The 21117-nt window shown below is 47.3% G+C and overlaps 1 protein-coding gene, 1 long non-coding RNA gene and 1 other non-coding gene across 6 annotated transcripts in view; 1 reads left to right on the top strand and 2 right to left on the bottom strand.

Annotated features, from left to right (window-relative positions):
- Positions 1 to 4329: 4329 nt before the first annotated feature.
- LOC129049930 (uncharacterized) lies at positions 4330 to 19758 on the bottom strand. Its single transcript, XR_008513339.2, has 3 exons — positions 18764 to 19758; positions 6173 to 6303; positions 4330 to 5070 (listed from the first exon to the last, which is right to left on the bottom strand). It is a non-coding gene; the product is annotated as an uncharacterized LOC129049930 (long non-coding RNA).
- Positions 8826 to 8929, bottom strand: LOC112128949 (small nucleolar RNA U13). The gene has a single exon (XR_002911390.1). It is a non-coding gene; the product is annotated as a small nucleolar RNA U13 (small nucleolar RNA).
- Positions 19759 to 19764: 6 nt separating the features above from the next.
- The window catches only part of MIDEAS (mitotic deacetylase associated SANT domain protein), a 73171-nt gene continuing 71818 nt past the window's right edge, over positions 19765 to 21117 (top strand). For 2 of the 4 annotated variants that reach the window (XM_024231626.3, XM_054530815.2), the window contains exon 1: positions 20673 to 20764. The gene's annotated coding sequence lies outside the window, so the exon portion shown is untranslated. Of the gene's footprint in view, positions 19851 to 20672; positions 20765 to 21117 lie in introns of those variants that run through there. The other 2 variants (XM_054530816.2, XM_054530817.2) reach the window with 2 other exon arrangements.

The following is a 21117-nucleotide window of genomic DNA, read 5'->3' as shown; positions in this document are numbered from 1 at the left end:
CTCAGGAGGCTGAGGCAGGAGAATCGCTTGAACCAGGGAGGTGGAGGGTGCAGTGAGCCTAGATCACGCCACTGCACTCCAGCCTGGGTGACAGAGTGAGACTCCATCTCGAAAAAAAGAAAAAAGGAAAGAAAAATTGTAGATTTGCAGAAACACTGAGCAAATAATAGAGTTCCCATGTTACCTTCCAGCAGCCACTTTCTCCTATTATTAACATCTTAAATTGATAGGGTACATTTGTCACAATTGATATACCATGTTGACACGTTATTAACTAAAGTCCATAATTTATTCATATTTCCTTAGTTTTTACCTAAAGGCCTTTTTCTGTCCCCAGATCCTGTTTAAGATAATACCTTACATTTTGCTGTCGTATCTCCTTAGGCTTCTCTTGGTTGTGACAATTTTTCAGACTTTCCTTGTTTTTGATGACCTTCTGAGTTTTGAAGAGTACTAGCAGAGAATTTTGTAGGATGGCCCTCTAGTGAGATTTATCTAATGGTTTTCTCACAAGTAGACTGGAGTTAAGAGACTTGGGAAGGAAGATCACAGAGATAAAGGTGTCATTTTCATGATATCATATCAAGGGTATGTACTATCAACGTGACTTATGAGTGCTGATGTTGACCTTGATCACCTAGCTGAAATAGTGTTTGTTTTTATTCTTTCTTTCTTTTTTTTTTTTTTGAGATGGAGTCTCACTCTATCACCCAGGCTGGAGTCCAATGGCACGATCTCAGCTCACTGCAACCTCCGCCTCCCTGGTTCAAGCAATTCTCCTGCCTCAGCCACCCAGGTAGCTGGGATTACAGGCACCTGCCACCCCACCTGGCTAATTTTTGTATTTTTAGTAGAGATGGGGGTTTCACCATGTTGGCCAGGCTGGTCTTGAACTCCTGACCTCAAATGATCCCCCCGCCTTGGCCTCCCAAAGTGCTGGGATTACAGGTGTGAGCCACCACACACAGCCTGGTGGTTTATGGGTCATTTATTCTTTTTTAAATTAAAAATTATTTAAGTATGGATTCACAGATATTTATTCTACACTTTGGGTTGTAATCCAATACTACTTTATTTTGTTGGTGACATTGTTCCAACTTTGACCACTGGGACAGAGTTAACTCCTGTGCCTCTCTGACATACTCCCATCTGTGTAATATTTTTTTCTTATTGTTTTAGATGGAGTTTCGCTCTTGTTGCCCAGGCTGGAGTGCAATGGCATGATTTCAGCTCACCACAACCTCTGCCTCCCAGGTTCAAGCAAGTCTCCTGCCTCAGCCTCCCAAGTAGCCGGGATTACAGGCATGTGCCACCATGCCTGGCTAATTTTGTATTTTTAGTAGAGACGGGGTTTCTCCATGTTGGTCAGGCTGGTCTCGAACTCCCAACCTCAGGTGATCTGCCCGCCTCAGCCTCCCAAAGTGCTGGGATTACAGGCGTGAGCCACCGCGCCCGGCAGTAATTTTTTCTAAACTCAATTTTGTGCAGACTTTGGCACAAGCTCCTCCCAGCATCTCTGAGCCCAGCTGGCGCCGAGATGGGTATGTCAAGCAGATGTTGCAGTGCTGTGCCAGCCTGGGCACGTCTGCTTGTGAAGAGCAAAGCAATGAAGAGCCAAGAGCTTCCTGCAGTTGGGTGTACCAGGCTCCATAAACCACCAGGCCTATAACAGGGAACACCACCGGCAGAGTGATGAAATTGTCTTGTTTGTTTAATATTTGTCATAAGTTTTAGTTGTTTATTGCCTGATTTTTATGTTTATGATGACGAAAAGCAGTTGTTTAATATTTTGATAGTTACTCAGTTTTTTTTTTTTTTTGAGACAGAGTCTGGCTCTGTCACCCAGGCTGGAGTGCAGTGGTGCGGATCTGGGCTCACTGCAAGCTCCGCCTCCCGGATTCACGCCATTCTCCTGCCTCAGCCTCCCCAGTAGGTGGGACTACAGGCGTCTGCTACCGTGCCCAGCTAATTTTTTGTATTTTTAGTAGAGATGGAGTTTCACCGTGGTCTCCATCTCCTGACCTCATGATCCGCCCGCCTCCACCTCCCAAAGTGCTGGGATTACAGGCATAAGCCACTGTGCCTGGCCTCAACTTTGAAACAAATACTTCTACTACTTCTCTTTCTAGCTTCTAGATTGGTTTAATTGAAGACATTCTAATCTCAAAAGATAATCTGAAAAAAAATCCTTTAGCAGGAGTTAAGAGCACAAATCCTGGATTGGGACTGCCTAAATTTAAGTCCTTGACCTCGGACAAATCACTCCTCTGTCCTTCAGTTTTCTCATTTACAAAAGGGGGATGTTAATGATAGACTCACTTCAAAAGGTTTGTTAAGTGAATTAATATATGCAAAGTGATTAGGACAGGGCCTGGCATATAGTGAGTGCTATGTAATAGTTTTTTTGTGGTTGTCGCTGTTGTGTCTCACTCTGTCACTCAGGTTGGAGTGCAGTGGTGCAATCACGGCTCACTACAGTCTCAACTTCTTCCTGGGCTCAAGCAATCCTCCCACCTCAGTCTCCCAAGTAGCTGGAACTACAGACATGCACCACCATGCCTGGCAATTTTTTAAATTTTTTTTTGTAGGGATGGGGTCTCGCTATGTTGCCCAGGCTGGTCTTGAACTCCTGGGCTCAAGTGATCCTCCTGCCCTAGCCTCCCAAAGTGCTGGGATGACAGGCATAAGGCACCATGCCCAGCTAGTAATAGTTGTTATCATTATTATTTATAACCATCCATCTGTATGATTAGAATTTTCTCAGAACTGTGTGTACCAAAGCAAAATACAAAAATAAGTTGGATGCGGAGACTGAAATAAGACTGTGAATTGGTCCGAACTCTGACTTAAAAATGCAACAGAAACTGGCTCTGGATGATTTTAAGCAGAAGAGGGATTTTTGGGAAGGATGCTGGGCTGCTGGGCAGCCCACAGAGTCTCTGGGAAGGCTGAAGACCCAGGTTCAGGGCATGAATGACAACAAAGGTTGCCAGACAGCAGCCAGGAGCATGGCCAGAACTGTGGTGCACAAGCTATCCAGAGAGTCCTGCTCTGTTCTCAGAGCCCTGGGCAGCTGTGCCACAACCATGGCTGGGGTCTGAACCATGACCCTGCTGCTGTTGCCCTGGAATCTAGACAAGGCTGCAGTAGCCATGGCCACTTCCACCAGAAAAGTTTCTGTGCTGGGCTCTGGCTTGGTCCAGGCTCCTCAGTCCACGGCACCTGATTGGCCCAGCCCAGATCACATGACTAAGCCCTGCAGCTAAAGGAGGCTGAGAAGCATCTGACATTTTCAGCCTCTATGTTGACAGCTAAGCAATAGGCTCCAGCTTCCATGAAGACTCCTAAGATGGCATCTTCCACAAGCCTGGGAAGGGACTCCAAAACTGGGTAGCCAAAAAGGAACAAATATTACTCATCACCCTGCTTTCAAATTTTGTTCCATAATATTGGCATCATTTATGGACTTTATTTTTTTATTTTTTATGTTATTTTATTTTTTTGAAACGGAGTTTTGCTCTTTTCACTCAGGCTGGAGTGCAGTGGCGTGATCTCGGCTCACTGAAACCTCTGCCGCCGGGGTTCAAAGGATTCTCCTGCCTCAGCCTCCCAAGTAGCTGGGATTACAGGTGCCCACCACTATGCCCAGCTAATTTTACAAAAAACTACCAAGTTTTAGTAGAGACGGGGTTTCACCATGTTGGCCAGACTGGTCTTGAACTCCTGACCTCATGATTCACCCACTTCGGCTTCCCAAAGTGTTGGGATTACAGGCGTGAGCCACCGCGCCTGGCCCATTGATGGACTTTATAACAAGCACTGGCCCGGTGCTCTGGTATCCCTTGTATTTTTCCTTTTTAAAAAAATAGAGATGGGATCTCTCTACGTTGCCCAAGCTGGAGGACAGTGGTATGATCTTGGCTTACTGCAACCTCTGCCTCCTGGGTTCAAGCAATTCTCCTGCTTCAGCCTCGTGAGTAGCTAGGATTACAGGCGTGTGCCACCACACCCAGCTAATTTTTGTATTTTTAGTAGAGATGGGTTCCGCCATGTTGGCCAAGCTGGTCTCTACCTCCTGACCTCAGGTGATCCTCTCTCCTCAACCTCCCGAAGTGCTAGGATTACAAGCATGAATCACCGTGCCCAGCCGTATTTTTCCTTTTTTTAAAGACTAGAGATGGAGTCTTGCTATGTTGCCCAAGCTGGACTGCAGCAGCTATTCACAGGCAGACCACAGCTCACTGCAAACTCAAGCTCCTGAGCTCAAGTGATCCTCCCGCCTTAGCCTCTCAAATAGATGGGACTACAGATGAACACCACCATGCCTAATTTTCTATATTTGTTTTTAATGGAGTCTTGCCCTGTTGCCCAGGCTGGGGTGCAGTGGTACAATCTCAGCTCACTGCAACCTCTGCCTCCCAGGTTCAAATGATTCTCCTGCCTCAGCCTCCCGAGTAGCTGGGATTACAGGCATGTGCCACCAAGCCCAGCTAATTTTTGTATTTTTGGTAGTGATGGAGTTCCACCATGTTGGCCAGGCTGGTCTCGAACTCCTGACTTCAGGTGATCCTCCTGCCTTGGCCTCCCAAAGTGCTGGAATTACAGGCGTGAGCGACTATACCCAGCCTAATTTTGTATTTGTTAAATCAACAGATGCCAAAATGAACACTACTGTCATGTGGACTCTTTGAAATGTTTTGCTTTTAAAAATAAGTCTTCAAGTTAGAAGGTTGCAAACCCTTAACATCGTCCCAGCACTGCTTTCCAAAGTGGAGAAATGGAGGCCTGAGGGATTAAGTGACTATACAAGTCCACACAGTTGGTTTAGTAGCAGGACTGGGCCTCGTGTCACAGTTCTCAATGTTGCCTCATTGCTGTGCTGCCAGCAGCCAGCTCAGGAACAGGCCCAGCCCTCCAGCCCCACAGCCACCTCCTTCTCAAAGCAGGTCTTGACAGGAACCCGAAGCTGCTCTGGAATACTGGCCTGTGGCTGCTGCTGCTGCTTTCCTCACCTTTATCTTCTGGGATGGGAAGTCCTGAGTGGCTTTCTCTCTGCCTTCTAGCTCCTCCCTGGAGACAGGAAGAAAAAAAAAAAGAGCAAGTCCGACAACAACCCCTGCACTGGGAGCGCTCTCCTTCCTGATGGTGCTGGGCCTGGGAGGACCTCGCCTAATAGACTCTGACCTCTGCCGGTCTCCACTCAGCCTCCTCTCAGAGCCGCTCACCTCCTGCCCTCACCTTTGACTTGCTCTAGATCCTACAAACCAGAGTTCCTGGTCTTGCCTTCCTGCCCTGGTTCCCGGTCCCATGCTTTGGTCACATCCTGACATGGGCTGTGTGTGTCCAGCACTGGGACTGCCTGTCTCCTTGCCTGGCCAGCCCGATCTGGAGCCAGCCACTCCTCAGGAAGTTCCAGAAACAGGGCTCATACCCTACCTTCCCTGGCATCCTCAGCACCCAACAGGGCCTGGCCCTGCAAACCCTCATTGAAAGGAGGAATGACCTGTTCTGTGTGAGTGCTGCCCATGCCTCATCATGACAAATTAGAGCAAAGGGAGGTGGAGGTGCTGAGAGGGCATTTCTACCAAACTATGAGTGACTTCTCTTATACACTACCTGCGGGGATGTCTGTCTTGTGTTGAGACCAGTTATTTAGATCTGAAATCAAAATGTCATAAACAAGATCTGGGCTGTGACCTGCCCAGGCCAGAGCAAGGAAAACTGGTCTTGGGAATCCAGAAAGAACTTCAGGATTAGGCAAAGTCTGCTGAGCTAAACCAAGAAGTGAGATATTCATTCATTCATTCATCCATTCAATAAATATGTATTGAGCACCATGTGTGTCAGGTTCTAAGAGAGGCACCCAGAGATTCAATGCTAAATGAGATATACTCTCTGCCTGCAAGGAGCTTAGAATGAGGAAGACAAAGCAGGGAACTGGTATCTACCATAGATTATGATGTAGGCTAGAATAATAATAGCTAACATTTATGGAGTGTTCACTATATGCCAGAATCTGCACTAAGCTGTTGAGGCTGCATTGTTTCATATAATCCTTACAGAAACCGTATTAGTAGATATTATTACGATTCCATCTTACAGATGAGGAAATGGAGGCACAGAGAAGTTAAGTGACTTGCCCAATGTCGCACAGCTGGGGCACGTAGCATACCAAGAGTTTAAATCCAGGCTGGGTGCGGTGGCTCATGCCTGTAATCCCAGCACTTCGAGAGGCCAAGGCAGGCAGATTGCTTGAGGCCAGGAGTTCAAGACCAGCCTGGGCAATATGGCGAGACCCTGTCCCTACAAAAAATACAAAAAATTAGTTGAGCATAGTGGTGCACCCCTGTAGTCCCAGCTACTTGGGAGGCTGAGGTGGGAGGATCGCTTGAGCCCAGGAGGCAGAGGTTGCAGTGAGCCCTGATTATGTCACTGCATTTCAGCCTGGGTGACAGAGTGAGACCCTGTCTCAAAAATAAACAAATAAGTAAGTAAATCCAGGAAGCAAGACTCCAGGGCCTGTGCTTCCAGAGGAAAGCACAGTGTATTATTGTAGCACAGAGAGATGTACCCGACATGGGAGGGCAAGGAAGGCTTCCTTGAGATCATATGTGAGCAGAGTCCAAAACAATCAGGCAGAATTGGGAGAACAGGGGAGGAAAGGGCATTCCAGACTGAGGGAACAGCACGTACAAAGACGGGCGGCAAGAGGCCATAGTGCGTTAATTACTATTTAGTGAGTACCAACTGTGTGTCAAGGACATCTAGAAGCCTTCAGGGACTGTAATCAGTATCAAATGACTGGCTTGTCTGGGATGAAGAGAAGACTGGGGAGAGAAGCAGCTGGAAGGTATAGGAAGTACGGGTTCACAAAGGTCTTAAAAATCCAGGCTAAGGAGTCAAGACTTTATCCACAGGACAGTGGGGAGATGCTAAAGGATAAGCAGAGAGTTTCCTAGTCAAGTTGTACCTCGGTAAACTCACTTTGAACCATACTAGTTAAAGGAATGGAGGCATGGAAGGCTGGAGGGCACACTAGGTGCCCAGTCAGGAGATGATGGTGGCCTGAAGTGGGGATTGGCAGTGGCAGGAGAGAGAAGTAGCCTAGGTTTGATTACTTCATTGGAGGGGAGCTCACCATCAAACCAGAAGACTGGTGGGGACCAAGATACCAGCTGAGCCTCAGAGGGTCAAGGGTCAGCAATGGCCCAATGCCAAGCAGTTGGCCAAAGTCTGAACAGGTGAGTAGATGGGAGGAGAAAAACCCAGCAGGAGTTGGCAGGGACCCTGCAGCAGGAAAGGACTCCAGCCCCTGGGGGACTGATGAAGAAAGAGAATTTTCCACCAGACAGCTGGAGACAGGGGAGACAATGGAAAACCAGAACCAGGAAGGTGGGTCCCTCGGGCTGGCAGCCAGACTGAGGATGCTCAGCTTTGAGAAAGGGATGGAGTTCCTTTTGTGTGCCTCCTCCTCCCTGGTCCTAAACACCCCCTTCCATGGCAGGTGGATTCTGTTGTTTTTTTTTTTCTTTTTTGAGATGGGGTCTCACTCTGTCACCCAGGCTGGAGTGCAGCGGCACGATCTCAGCTCACTGCAACCTCCACCTCCCAGACTCAAGTAATCCTCCCTCCTCAGCCTCCTGAGAAGCTAGGTCCACAGGCATGCACCACCATGCCTGGCTACTTTTTGTATTTTTGGTAGAGACGGGGTTTTTCCATGTTGCCCAGGCTGGACAGGTAGATTGTTTAATCAGGTCGGGTGAAGAGGGGGCAATGTGGTAAAAGGGAAAGAGCAGGAGCTTTGAAGTCAGAGTCTGAGTTGAACCTCATCCTTGAGCCACTCACTAGCTCTGTGACTTCAGGCAAGTTACTTAACCTCTCTGAGCCATAGCTCATCTGTAAAAGGAGAATAAACAACAACTACTCCCCAGGGCTTGCTGAATGGGAACAGCACCACTAGCTCCTGCAGTGGAGTTATTGTGAGGATGCAGAGTTAACATTTGAAAGCCCAGGGCCTGGCACCAGGGTGGGAGCTCAGTCAATTCATCAACCATCCCTTCATCAGAAGCCATCCATGTGCAGGACCTTGGGCTGAGGGTTCCCCGTACTATGTTATCTCCCTTTTAACAAATCCAGGGAGATATCACCATTTCATTTGGTAGGCCAGGAATCAGGGTCAGAGACTTAAGAAACATGTCCAACATCACATTGCATTGTTTCTCCAAACTTTAGTCTTGCATCTTCCGCACAACTTTTTCGATATCAACTGACCATCTACACTATTTTTTGCTTAATATTTTATTCAAATTAGTCCCTTTTTACATTAATCAATGTACTCTTTTATTTAAGAGATGGGGCTAGACACAGTGGCTCACGCCTGTCATCCCAGCACTTTGGGAGGCCAAGGCGGGCAGATCACTTGAGGTCAGGAGTTTGAGACCACCCTGGTCAACATGGTGAAACCCTGTCTCTACCAAAAATACAAAAATTAGCTGGGTGTGGTGGTGCATGCCTGTAATCCCAGCTACTAGGGAGGCTGAGGCACAAGAATCGCTTGAACCCGGGAGGCAGAGGTTGCAATGAGCCAAGATTGCGCCACTGCACTCCTGCCTGGGTGACAGAGCAAAACTCTGCCTCAAAAAAAAAAAGATGGGGTCTCACTATGTTGCTCAGGCTAGAGTGCAATGGCTAGTATTTACAGATGTGATCATAGCACATTACAGCCTTTTCAAGAGACCCACCTGCCTCAGGCTCCCAAGTAGCTAGGACTACAGGCACATATCTGGTTCCAATGTATGTTTTACTTTTTCTTTTTTTTTTTTCCACATCAGATAGGTAACGTGCTGACAATACAACAAGGTTTGAGTGAGGCACATCTCACACATGAAAGTGAAAAGCCAATCGTCATGCTTATGAACTACAAAAGGATACCAATTTAATTTTTTTTTTTTTTTTTGAGACAGGGTCTCACTCTGTTACCCAGGCTGGAGTGCAGTGGTGCAATCATAGCTCACAGCAGCCTAGACCTCCCAGGCTCTAAGTAAGCCTCCTGCCTCAGTTTCCTGAGTAGCTGGGACTAGAAGAGTATGCCACCATGCCTGGCTAATTTTTTTGACTTTTTGTAGAGCCAGGATCTCACTATGTTGCCCAGGCTGGTCTCAAACTCCTGGGCTAAAACGATCTTCCCACCTCAGCCTCCCAAAGTGCTGGGATTATAGGCGTGAGCCACCGTGCCTGGCCTCAATTTACTTTTTAAAATGGCTTTTTTGGGATGTAATTCACATACCATCCAACTCACCCATATAAAGTTTACAATTCAGTGGGCCTTATTTTTTTTTTTAAGGTATATTCACAGAATTGTGCAACATTACCACAATCAATTTTAGAACATTTTCATAATTAATTTACTTTTAAAGGAAACTTTGCATCATTCTCATAAGTGGAAAACTTGAATTATTTGCCACAAATGGAAGGCAAAACAAAAATAAAGCAAAGAGAGCTGGGCAATGTTATTAAATGCTATCTAGCTAGCGCTGCCTGTGAAGTATCTGAGCTTGAGACTTCTCTCTTTGCCAAAAAGGGAGGATGGGAGGTATTGAAGAGTTGTTGAAGACACACCAGCACTAAACTGAGACTCTCTCTTTGACATAATCAGAAAAACAAAAAGAGAACTGAAAAGAAAAATTACTTTTTCAATATATAATTTAATGCCACATCTCTGAGCCATCCAAAATCATCTTAAGTCTACGTCCCCACCTGCCTCCTCCAGGTAATTTAAGTGGGTTGCCCAGTGTCACACAGCTAGGTAGTGGCAGACTAAGCCTAGAATTCAGGCTTCTTAACTGCTAATGCTATGTCCTTTCCACTACGTCATAGTCCTCTTTGCAATCATTATTTTAAATTAGGTCAAGTGCCTAATGTGCATGCTAGGCAGCCCTGTTACAGATTTATAAAGCACAAATTTTACAGCACATCCGGAACAATCTAATCTAACTCATTTCACTTTACAGATGAGAAAACCAATAAGTTTGTTCTCTTAAGCATGTTTAGAATTGCCTGTCAGTCAATTGGCTGGAACATACAACCAACAATATAGCTATAAACAGCCCAGAATTACAATGATCTTTCTCTGGTCTCAGCCTTGAACCAAACTTCCGGATATCTCAGCCCTGTCACCAGGTCCTGGTTTAGCTTCAGTCTTGCTCCTTAATTTGGTCTGTTCTCACTTCTACATGAGTAGTTTCCCCTTGACCTAAACTGCCTAGGTGGCTTTAAGGATCACAGGGGTGAGGGGAATTCGTTGGTGGATTGAAGGAGTGTGTTATATGAGAAAGAAATGAGAGCTTGTCAGGAACTGCGGAGGGTTTAAGATTTTATCCTACTTGCAAGCTAACAAGTGAGCCTGTCGCAGTTTCATGGATGCTGGCAGAAGACACAAGACTAATAGGTGTGTCTGAAACAAAAGGTCTTATTTGCTCATAGCAATAGCAATAGCAAAAATACTGACATTTTCTTGTGCTCATTTCCTGAGTCCCAGTTCCCAAAGACAATGCAAAGGGGGCCAGGTGACATCTGTACACACAGCAAAGCATATCACAAGAGAGCACAGCTTTAAGCTTGGGGAACCAGAATCTTTTTTTTTTTTTTTTTTTTGAGTCAGCATATTGCTCTATTGCCCAGGCAATCACAGCTCACTGCAACCTCAAACTCCTGGGCTCAAGCAATCCTCCCACCTCTGCCTAGGTGTGAGCTGAAGCACCCTGCTCGGAATCTTAGCTAATGGACAGTAAGCATGCTTTACTTTGCTCTGGGAAAGCAGCTGTGTTAAAAAGTTGGTCTGAAACAAAGGGCAGTGACTCTGCTCGCAAGGCATGCAGACATGGGAGAGACCCAAGGAGAACTGTCTTCCAACAAGCGTTATGTACGTGCAGTCTATGGAAAGTGAGCTCACGGTTCTCTGCCATACTGGAAGGCACAGGGTGAGGAAGATGGAGAACCAGAAGCCCAAGTCCACTAGTGCTTTCTGTTCTTTATTGATTCTTATCGGTTTCAGTTATGGAAAGAGCATTTGGAGGCTTGCTTGTGGATTTTGGCACATGCCTTATTTTTTGATGTATACAGCCCTCAATTCACAGCCTTGACTGGGTTTAGACAATTCAAATCATTCCTTCGCATAGCTATTAGAAAACCCTAGAAGCTCCATACATTCACAATTGGGAGAAAGAATATAACCTTCCAAATGTTATCTGCTTCCGGAAAATAATGCATGCTGGGAGAACCCAGGGTGGCCACACTGCAGTTGGTTTTGGAATGTTCACTCATCTCTTGCATCATGTTTATCAATACCTAAATTAAATGTGGTAAGATCTAACAGTCACTATGATGCAGTCACCAAGATTCCTGACTTCATCTAGTCTCTCATCTGAAATGACGACTACATGAGCCATTAAGTAAGATGTTATTTGTTATGTGGGGTCCACATCTGAGGCAGATATTTTGCGTCTATAACCAAGACCTTGAATCCAGGCCTCTGGCTGTCAGGAATAATGGCTGTTTGTTTTATTCCTCTGCCTGGAGAAGAATAAATTCCTAGGCTAAAGAAAGGCCAAAGCAACTGAGGACAGGAGCTCATACTGCTGGAACCATACCAGGACCTGGGATGTGGTCCACAGAGGAATTCTGTGGCATTCCATGGGTCCTCAGGCTCTTTGCAACCAACTCAGATGGGAGTTGACCTGTTGACTGGACTCAGGCAATGAGTTCCTGGCAGGTGAGTCAGTGGCCACACCCTCCAACTGGGGGCAAAGGGCAAAAATTATGTCAGTAAAACAAGGCCAAGCACAATGGTACAGGGCAAAGGCCATTCGAGTGGGATATCTTTAGCTGGTGATTCTAAAAGAGTGATATGGGAACCACAGATGTTCCCGCAGATGTGGTGGGCTGCTCTAGATATAAATATAAATATAAATATAAATATAAATATAAATATAAATATAAATATAAATATAGAACTGGCTATCCAAAGAGGTCCTTCTAGCTCATTGCTTCCTGGAGAACTCTATTTGGAATTGGGAAGTAAAAGGGGATAAATTAGAGGGATCATGGAGTCTTTTGCTCTGTCCAAGCAATCCATAAACTACTGCTTTTATGCACCATTCGTTGGTGCTATCATGAAGAATTTCAGTTCATGAAGATCCCTGAAGATCTGCAGCCCCTTATGGACTCTATATACTGCCACACACCTGGTTCTGTAATCCCCAGATATTACCACACCCAGAAGAGGAAGAAGACTTCCTTCTTCCTAGAAGAAGCTGTGGGCCCTAAAGTAATCTCATGAATGCCCAGCAACCTCTTGGCCTATGAACCCAAATGACACCTCCCACATTATGCTAAGACTGATGTCCAAGGACCAACATTTATTACTAGCAGAGAACTGTGAAAATACTTCCTCCCCACTGTGTGGTGGGCTCTAACCTTTGAGCTGTGCCTGCCAATAAATATTCACCTATCTCAGACAGGAAAGAAAGCACCCTGTGTGGGGTGAAAGAACTGGGATCCGTGGCCAACCTGGGTCCCAGAAATGCCATGCAGGTTGCGTTGATGCTTGGGTTTGTGTTTTTCTATCCATTGTGAAACACTGATTTACAAACTCTGGGTGGTTGTACAGGCTTGCTGGGCTCCTGTGGTCGTCGAATGCACAGAATTTCCACAGCAGCTTTGGACAGCTGACTCCGCTTTACTTTTGTTAACTATTTCTACACTTGGCCTCCACATGGTGGCCTGTGAGGCTAACAAGTCTGAGAAGAAGCTTCAAGAAAGAATGTGTGAATTGTTTCATCCCTAAGCCAGGGGCCCGCAATCGGATTGTACTTTCAAGATACTGTCTCAGGGCCAGGCACGGTGGCTCACGCCTGTAATTCCAGTGCTTTGGGAGGCCAAGGCAGGCAGATCACTCAAGGTCAGTTCGAGAGCAGCCTGGCCAACAGTATGAAACCCTGTCTCTACTAAACAAACAAACAAAAAAAACTAAAAAAATTAGCTGAGGCAGGAGAAGCACTTGAACCCAGGAGGCAGAGGTTGCAGTAAGCCAAGATTGCATCACTGCACTGCAGCCTGGGTGACAGAGTGAGACTCTGTCTCAAAAAAAAAAAAAAAAAAAGGAAACTGTCTCAGAGTTTGGGACTCAAGCCATTGACTTTCTAGTGGCTTGTTACTTTGGAAACCTTCTGGTGACCCAGCATCCTGGGACATTGCTTGGCCCACCTAATTTGACTTTCTGCTCAGGCTCTTATATGAAACCCAGGGCTTCTAATACCTGGCATAAACACTTCACAGAGAACACCACATTTAGAAGACATCCCTGCATTAGTTTTCTATGGCTACTGTAACAAATTACCACCAACTTGTCAGCTTAAAACAACACAGACTTTTTACCTTACATTTCTGTAGGTCAAAAATCCAATGCAGGTTTACCAGGCTAACATCAAGGTGCTGGCTAGATCGTGTTCCTTTCTGGGGCTCCAGGGAATTTGTTTCCTTGCCTTTTCTGGCTTCCAGAAACTATCTGCATTTCTTGGGTCATGACCCCTTTTCTCTGTCTTCAAAGCCAGCAATGCTGTATGTCTTCAACCATTCATTCTTCCATAATCACATCTCCCTCTGACTCTGATTCCTCTTCTGCCTCTTGGTTCCAATTTTAAGGACCCTTGTGATTACGATGAACCTACTTCGATAATCCAAGATAATCGCTTTTTTTTTATGCATTTATTTTTTGGGGAAGGGAAGTCTGGTTGAATAACTGCCTTATTTTAAGGTCAGCTGATTAGCAAATCTTAACTGCCTCTGCAACCTTAATTTCCCTTTTGTCATGAAACCTAACATATTCATTAGGATATGAACATTTGGGGGAAGATCTTTATTCTGCCTACTGCAGTTCCCTTCTGAATTACTTTTGGACAATCGGAGGTAAGTAAATGTAAAGACTTGCTGTGTCTGTCTTCCCAGCCGGACTGTGTTTGGGGAGGGTCAAGCCTTTTAATTTAGATTATATATATATTTTTGAGATGGAGTTTCACTCTTGTTGCCCAGGCTGGAGTGCAATGGCATGATCTCGGCTCACTGTAACCTCTGCCTCCCAGGTTCAGGTGATTTCTCCTGCCTCAGCCTCCCAAGTAGCTGGGATTACAGGCATGCACCACCACACCCAGCTAATTTTTTGTATTTTTAATAGAGATGCGGTTTCTCCGTGTTGGTCAGGCTGATCTCCAACTCCTGACCTCAGGTGATCCACCCGCCTCAGCCTCCCAAAGTGCTGAGATTACAGGCACGAGCCACTGCGCCCGGTCATAATGTAGATCACATCTTAAATGTGCAGTCTATAACTGATCCAGTCCTCCCCATGAGCTGAGCTGATGACGGCTGGGAGAATTTTTTTCTTTTTTTTTTTTTGAGATGGAGTCTTGCTCTGTCACCCAGGCTGGAGTGCAGTGGAGCAATTTTGGCTCACTGCAACCTCCGCCTCTCAGGTTCAAGCGATTCTACTGCCTCAGTCTCCCAAGTAGCTGGGATTACAGGCGCCCACCACTACGCCCAGCTCATTTTTTGTATTTTTAGTAGAGACAGGGTTTCACCATGTTGGCCAGGCTGGTCTCAAACTCCTGACCTTGTGATTCGCCTGCCTCGGCCGCCCAGAGTGCTGGCGTGAGCCACCGTGCCCAGCTAGTTGTGGGAATTTTTAACTGACAGTCCAATTTGAGGGTGTGGGAGACGTGATGTTGCTATCCATGTAGAATCCTATTGTCTGGTGAATGATTTACTTGTTTGATGCTTATAGAATGCTTATATGTAAGAACTTTACAAACTAATTTAATTATCATAACAACCTTATCATATATGTACAACTGTTACTATCATCCTTGTTTTACAGATAAGGAAACTTAGGCATAAAAAGATTAGTAACCTGTCCAAGGTCACACAGATAGTATGTGGCAGAGATGGGCCTTGCAGCCAGGCAGCCTGTGGGCCATCCTGAATCCTTGTTCCTACACCCCCATACCCTGCCTTGTCCTCTTGGTTTCTGCTTACTCTTCAGGCCTCGCTGCTCTGGTAGGCAAACTTGCGGTCCATTCTTTAGCAAAGCCGACCCCCTCCCTCCAACACTGGTTCCTCCCCCTTGCAACTTGATGCTCATTTCTCCCTCTGTTCTCAGTGGCACAGACCCCTGACCTCCTCTGAGCTTGCTGTAGGGTCACCTTGCCCCATCAGGGCCATCCCACACACAGCAGGCTGCTGGCTCCCAACATGATATCCATGCCATGCAAGAATCAGGGGGACTCAGGAGAGCTCAGCCTCAGAGCTTCTCTCTGCCTACTCAGGTTTTTTCACTGCCAGGTTCACTTTGGTATGGCTGCCCTGGTTGGGCATAAAACAGCCTTGGATACAGGTTCCTCCCAGAGTCCCTAGTGGGGAGCTGAGTGAGAGCCCCCTCTGTGTACGGAGTACCACTCATTAGGTAGTGCACCTGTCCAGACCCCATCCAAGACCTGGAGAAGAGGAACAAGCATGAGATCCTTCTGACCCTCTTCTCTCTCCTTACCCTTCCTACCCCCCAGCAGGCCAGAAAGGGAGCGGGGCTTTCTCTATCTTAGGTTCTCTCTATCTATCTTAGGGTTTTCTCTGTCTTTACATTAGAGTTGGCCTTGCTGTTCTGGTGGAAACGGCCTCTGCTTTGCTAAGAGAAGACTCCATGAGCTAGTCATTCAGGCATGGCCTTTGCTTTACTAAGGAGGGAGAATCTGGAAAGATTTGGAAAATCTCTTAAGTCATAGCTGACCTCTTCAGCTATACAGTGGGACACCAACACCCTGATGCCTGGCCTATCAAAGGTGTACAGTGTGTGGTAGTTATTTATCACTTTATCTTTCTCTCTCCCTTTTTTTTTTTTTCCTTGAGATGGAGTCTTGCTCTTGTCACCCAGGCTGGAGTGCAATGGCGTGATCTCAGCTCACTGAAACCTCTGCCTCCTGGGTTCAAGCAATTCTCCTGCCTCAGCCTCCTGAACAGCTGGGATTATAGGCACGTGCCAATACGGCCAGCTAATTTTTGTATTTTTAGTAGAGACAAGGTTTCACCATGTTGGCCAGGCTGGTCTCCAACTCCTGACCTCAGGTGATCCACCCGCCTTGGCCTCCCAAAGTGCTGGGATTACAGGCGTGAGCCACAGCACCCGGCCTTCTTTATCACTCTCTAAACCCAGAACTTTCACACTTCTTTGTCTGAATGTAGGAAATCTGTTTTACATTCTGACACTGCACGAATGTATACATATAGTACATAACTGAAACAAATGCTACACAAAACAATACTTATTATTACCTAATGCAATACATCCAGTTAATTTTTAATATATTCTCTTTTTGTCAAAAGAAACACCCTGGTGGTGACCCATAACCCCTCTCCTCAGACTTACTTTCCCCCTTCTCTGAGATCTCATAGTGCTCTCTGCAAAGCTCAACTCGAATACTTCTCATACTGCATTGCAATGTATGTCATTCTCTCCCACTAGGGACTTTGTCGTTTTCATCTCTGCATCCCTAGCATATGCAGTAATAGACACCCAGCGAGTGTTAACTGAAGGAGTGAGTGGAAAACACCTCTCTGGGCTGAGCGCGGTGGCTCACGCCTGTAATCCCAGCACTTTGGGAAGCTGAGGTGGGCAGATCACCTGAGGTCGGGGGTTCAAGACCAGCCTGACCAACATGGTGAAACCCCGTCTCTACTAAAAATACAAAAATTAGCTGGGCGTAGTGGCGGGCACCTGCAATCCCAGTTACTTGGGAGGCTGAGGAAGGAGAATTGCTTGAACTCAGGAGGCAGAGGTTCCAGTGAGCTGAGATCATGCCATTGCACTCCAGCCTGGGTGACAGAGTGAGACTCCGTCTCAAAAATAAATAAATAAATAAAGACAATGCCTGTCTGTGTGCTCAACACAACAGGAAAGGATGGTGCTTCCCTCTATGTTGGCACACGACGCCTAGTGTGATGCTGGAGAGCTCAGACCTTGGCAGTGAGCAACCTGGGCTCAGGGAGGAGTATATATACCTTCTGCAGAGAGGACCTAAATGCATAAAGAATTAGGACCAACGACTTTAACCAGTTCCCCCTCCTTGGTTTTTTTCCCTGAAACGATGTGTTTGCATCCCCATGCTAGAATGCCTTTCTGTCCTCCACAGTAATTTAATTATATAAAACTGACTGTGCAGACTCAAAATTTGGGGCATTTGGCATTCTTGCAAAGCCAGACTCTAGGAAACATGCCCATTGCTGAACACATTGGATGTGGTTTAGGGAGCAAAGCAAATGACCTAACAAGGAATATATGTGCTGAGCCTAGTTCCTGTTAAATTAATAGATTCACATTCTGGCACATCTACAACCTCACAAGTCATAGCAACCGGATGACGGCATGGCAACACAGCAGCTGTGGCCACTGCACATGAGAAAAATCAGAGCTTAGTGTCTCTGGAGGGAAAACAGAAACGGCCTCTACAATTGCTGGCTTGTACTTGATTGACTGAAGGGAGGGAGCCATGGGGGCAATCACAAGTAGATGCCTGCCCTGGTCAGGGATAGAGTATGACATCTCTCCTGCTTCCTGAAACTTTGTTTTATATTTTAAAAGTAAATAATTTGTTCCAGCCAGAGAGGAAATGATGCTGAGAGAAAGACCACATCACGTGGACAGAATGTTCTCCCTCGCCCTGGCAGCAGTGTGGAGGTGATCCTTATCAGAGATAGTCCACAACTTGCTCTTCAACAGCAGGACCACAAGCCTTTCTTCCTAGTTTTTTGACCCTCCACCCCAACCAAAATCGCCTACCCCTTCTGGCTGCCAGGGTTGAAGGCCCTTCTTGCCAACTGTCCTTCTAGGACGAAGCCCTGACTCCACAGCCACTGTTTGGGCCAAGCCCTCAGGGATCAGGGTAAATGCCTGGAGGAGGAGGAAGAGGATGCCTAGACAGATGTCAATTCTGGTGACACAAAGACATCTGCATGTGCTGTCAGGTAGGTGACACCCAATACCAGGGCTGCCTGGGACCAAGCAGGAGTCCACACCCCCTGACCTACTTTAAATTCAAGAATGACCCTTGCTCTGCAAAAGGACTGAGAGCTCAGCCTTCTGTTCTTGGGGTTTGTGTCTTACCCTTAGATCTGGCTCTGGCCCCTGCTTTCCTTTCCATGGCCGTGCAGGGTTGTCACTGGATCCCCACGAATTTTCTACTGGTCTCTGTGTTATTTGTGGCCGTGTAATGAATTCCTCAAAACACAGCAGCTTAAGAAAACATTTATTATCTTATAGTTTCTGTGGGTCAGGAATCCAGGCAGCTTAGCTGGGTGCCTCTGCCTGAAGGGACCGAGGGAGGCCCTTCAGCTGTTGGCTGGGGTTGGAGGTCTTATCTGAAGCCTTGATTAACATGGGGGGAAGGAGAAGCATCCCTTTCCAAGCTCCCTCAAATGGCGGTTGGCAGGCCTAGCTCCCTTTCTACCAGGCTGCCTTATAGGACGTGGCAGTTAGCTTCCCCTACAGTGAGTGTTCCGAGAGAGTGAAAGGCATAGACAGGACCCAGTATGGAAGCCGCAGTTTTTTTTAATAACCTAGTCTCAGAAGCAACATCACATCACTGGCCATATTCTATTTGTCAGAACTCAGTCAATGGATTCAGCCTACACTTAAGGAGAGAGGATTATACAAGGGTATGAATACCTGGAGGCAGAGATCATTGGCAGGGGGCACATCTTAGAGGCTGTCTACCACATCCTCCACTTGGTGCCCTGGTACTCCAGCAACTGCCACCCTATATAGAGAAAAAAGCAATGTATGTGTAAGTGTCAGGCCTTCACACATTTACACTGTCTGCTAATTACTCCTGGGCATGCAGAAATACTGAATATTCATGAAATTGTGACTGAAAATTTGGAATTGCATACGGAACAAAAAAATATTCAGCTCTTGTTTTAGCAAATATGGAGTATCACATGATTGCCTTTAGAAGCCTGGCTAACATATTCTCTCATTGGTTGCCTTAAGCAGAATGCACTAAGGAATTACTTCTATTTATTCCAAAATTGAAATGGGCAATCCCTTCACCATCTCCCCACAATAGCGTGATGTAAGAAGAATTTCAGGGAAGTTTAATTATTGAGTCTAATGATGCACTTATTTCTCAAAGCAGTATTATTTTTCTTGCATTGCACATTTTGTATTTATAATGTGCCATTAATGTCTTAGTAAAAATCAGAACTAGGGCGTAGCAGCTGCAACGTGGAGGATTTCACGTTGCTAGGAGAGCTTCGATCTTCATACTGCCTATCTTTGGGTGAGTCTGTGGCTTTCCATGAGGGATTAACACAGACCTGGGGATCATTTCCCAAATGTCATTTTCCATCAGTCTTACATCCACCTTTCTGAACAAAGCCTTCACTCAAGTTTATGGTTTCCTGTGTTTTCATAAAAAGATGAAGCATTGAAAGGGGGAAGGTTTTATCTGGCCAGTGTGCTAGGAGAAGCAGTATTTGGGGAAAAAAGGAAAATTGTTGAGCCCTAACTGATGCTTTTGAACCACCTATTAAAAGGTCCCTGTTTTCCACGACAAGCTACAATGAAGCTAATGTTTCTGTTATGAAAGCCCTTCACTGCAGTTTCGAATGTCTTTTTTTTTTTTCACCAGGAAAGGCTAACCCCGTTTTTTCTCCAGGCTTGTGAGATCAGGAGTTCTTCCTTGAAGGCTGCTGTTTAACGACTTGGTTGCTACTTATCCTAAAGGTGGCTTTCCGTTGCACTTTTTAATAAGGTGAGCACATTTATTTTGAGCAATGATAAATTTCAGGATTACTATTGCCTGAAGCTGCCCTTCTCAGGCCTCCACCCTACCCTCAAAGTCACTTTTGACGGTGATGAAACACAGAATGCATCAGACTCCATTCTCTGTGAGTTGAGTGTAAAGGAAGAGGTGGAAATCGCGGGGGTGGATTAGAACAGAAACCATTCTGCAGCCCCAGCTTGGGCGCTGAAATAGCCCCCAGAAATGTGATACGTGGTAAACGTCTTGCTCACTTATAACCCGTAGAAATGACGAGGGACATCATGCAGACTTTTAGAGATAACGTGGGGACAGGGACCCTTGTTTTAAGGCCCACTTTAGGCATTAAGAACACACAGAGCACACTGCTTTCTGACATGACCGTTTTAGCCCCAACACCAAACGGAAAAACTTTTTCTTTCCCCTCCCCCACCGCTTTATTTGTGTACTGGTGTTTACCCTGGAACCCCAGCTTTCTGGGGACCCTGAACCCCACCACCACCTTCCAGACCAGCCTGAGAGCAGGGGACTCCAGCGCGGGGCCCCGGATCGCACTTCGGCGCTGAAACGACGCGGCTGGAGCGAGCCTTCCCTCCCGGGGCGGGGGGTGCAGGCTAGGCGGCCGGCAGCGCAGGGCTGCCCGCTACCCCGCAGCCGAGGGCACGCAGAGCGGGGAGACGGCGCCTGGGGCCAGGGGCGCGCGGAGCCGGGGGCGCGGGCGGGGCGGGCGGCTGCAGGGCCCGGCGCGCCACCGCGCGAGCGGCTGGGTCACAGCCCGGGCCGCGCCGCCCGCTCCGCGAGGAAGTGACGACTGCGCCGTCCTGAGAGCAACAAAGTTTGAGTCTGCGGGCCGCACTCGCCTGCGCCCCACACCCCTCCGAGCAGCCCGGGGATCCAGCACGCAGGTGAGCCGCGGGCTCGGCGCCCCCTCCCGCCACCGGGCGCTGGCGTGGGGCTCGGAATCGTTCTAGGGCTCGGGCTGGGCCGCGCGGACGCGGATGTGGCGGGCCGGGTTGGGCCGGGCGCTGGGGTGCGGGGGTGCTGCAGGGAGGGAGCTCGGCGGCCGGGATCGGGGCGCCGGGCTGCGCCGGTGTTGTCCCCGCTTTGCCGCGGGACTTCAAACAGCAAGGGCTGCAGCGGGGCCAGCTCCTGGCGCCGTTGGCCTGAGGTGGGGTGGGGGGAAGGGGCTTTCCGGGGCCTACGTCTGCAGCCAGGCCTCCGCCCAGCGCCTCCATCCCTGCAGGCTGGGCGCAGCTCT

This window comes from Pongo abelii, chromosome 15 (assembly GCF_028885655.2).
Source record: "Pongo abelii isolate AG06213 chromosome 15, NHGRI_mPonAbe1-v2.0_pri, whole genome shotgun sequence".
In the NCBI taxonomy this organism is placed as follows: Eukaryota; Metazoa; Chordata; class Mammalia; order Primates; family Hominidae; genus Pongo; species Pongo abelii.
This window is presented reverse-complemented; position numbering and strand designations above follow the sequence as displayed.